Source organism: Onychomys torridus, chromosome 4, assembly GCF_903995425.1.
Source record: "Onychomys torridus chromosome 4, mOncTor1.1, whole genome shotgun sequence".
Taxonomy (NCBI): Eukaryota; Metazoa; Chordata; class Mammalia; order Rodentia; family Cricetidae; genus Onychomys; species Onychomys torridus.
Window position 1 is genome coordinate 103,048,527 of NC_050446.1, and position 2,214 is coordinate 103,050,740.

The following is a 2,214-nucleotide window of genomic DNA, read 5'->3' on the forward strand; positions in this document are numbered from 1 at the left end:
CACTACACCCTGCTTAAAAAAAAAGGAAACCCCGGACGTCTCACCTTCTGCACCCAATCCCTCTCCTCACCTATGATCCCTCTTTCTCTAAAAACAACATCAAAGGAAAACATACTCTTGGAAATAAGGTTGGGCCCAAAAAGGAAAAAACAAAAATGAAACCTTGATCGGTTGTTAAATCCTTAAACAAACATTGACGGTAACGCCCCCATAAAATCTTTTTATGTGATTAGAAATTGGAATTCACAAACGCTTTGCTCCCGCCCGCATCCCCATCAGACACACCCACCCCACTTTATTTTGCAATAAACACACAAAGGTCCCTCCTCCCCTCCTTAACAATAAAACCCTTCCCAAAGTAGAGAGAAATAGAAGAAAGAAACTGGGGTGAAGGGCCCCTCGACCATCGAAATGGTTAGTGCCCCCCACATCCTCCCGTTTGAAGGCCCTGAGAGAAAAAATGAACCCTCTTTCCCCAAGAATTTTAGACTTGAAAAAGAATAAACGGAAGAGTTCCCTGCCCCTTATTGGGGTTTTAGTGATATAAATAATATTCAACTATATCTCACCGAAATGGGGGTAATTTGGCTTCCCAAATATACCGCTATTACCACGCCTCGTTGAAAGGGGACAAAAACACACAAAAGCACAAGTCCAGACTGCCCTCCTCCCATCCAAGGAAAACAACCCTCCCTTCCCTTTAGAGGCCAAAGGAAGCCCATTGCTGCCCATCTGCCCCTTTTCCGCCCCCTAAGCGAAGTCCTCCTAGAATAGTCCAGAAAAGTTTTATTGAAAAAAATAGCGTGGTGCTCTTCCGAAAAAAAAAAATAACCCTGTGATGTCCTATACAACCTCTAATACGGACCCCATATGTAGTTCCCCCAAACGCCTGAGCACCCCTGCAACACTCGTAACAAGAGACATCAAAGGTATCCCCTAAACCTCAACTCCAAAACTTACAGTCAAAAAGCCGAGAAGCGAACACCTGTGGGGAAGGCTCGCGCCCGCTAACCCAAAGAGTAAAGTATAAAGAATAGTTGGCATTTGGGTACATGTTTATTTCCCAAGAAAAAGTAGATTTATGAAAAGGCCTAGGAAAATAGAATCCCCAACTTGCGAAAAAGATTAATCCTGGAAGGGTAATTCTTAGCCCTTTGCCATGACCACAACAAAGAGAAAAAACCACAACAAAAAAACAATGGGAGATCTTCACTACCCCAAATGATTTCTGGAAAAAGGAGAGAACCAAACCCCAACCCCCACCCAACCCACAGTCCAACCTTTGTTTCACCCGAAAAGGTATAATAACATGACTGTGAACAAAACTCTCTTAGAGCCAAAAACAAACAAATCCAGACAGCCAGTTCGTGCACTCGTCTCCGCTTTCTAAATTATTGATTTGATGATAGGTCAAGCCAAGGTTATGGTCCAAGCCAAGGTTATGGCAAACACTGAGCTGTACCTCTCCTCTCCTGCTTTACTTAATATTCATATATCTTTGAAATCAAATCTCTTGGAATGTTCATAGTTAGAAACTTTCTATCTTCCATTCATCTTGTGGGTGGGACAAGGGGAAGATGATGAATGTATTTGTGGCTGTGAAGCAGGGATGTCTACACTGTATCAAGTCCTCCATTGAGTCACACGTGGACCTCACTGGCTCTTTTCTACTCTGCATTATATTTAATACACACTTTTAATTTCTTCTCAAGCATGTATTTTATTTTCTGATCTATATCTAAGACACACTTTTTGCTTGCCTGTGTTTTTGTCAGAATAATACAGGGGACATAGAAGTATAAAATAAAACACTTAATACAGAGAATTTTTGAGTCAGTTTTAAAAAAAACTGGGTGTTTTACATTCTTGTGTGTCTATGCACCATCTGTGTGTGGTTTCCACAGAGGCCAGAAGAGGGTGTCATATCTCTTGGAACTGGAGTTAGAGACAGTTGTGAGATAGCTTGTTAGGGGCTGGGACTCAAACCTGGGTCCTCTGGAAAGCAGCCAGTGCTCTTAACCTCAGAAGCGTTCCTCTCACCTCTCCTAGAGTTACCTCAAGAATCCCCTGATATAATGTACCCACTTTGCTAATTCACCCACTTCGCCATCCATGTACCACAATTTTTTTAGGAGTAAATGTTGGATTCTATTGAAAACAAAGGAAGTACTTGAGCATGTCCTGCGTGTTAATTTTTCAGGAAAGCTGGCAGTT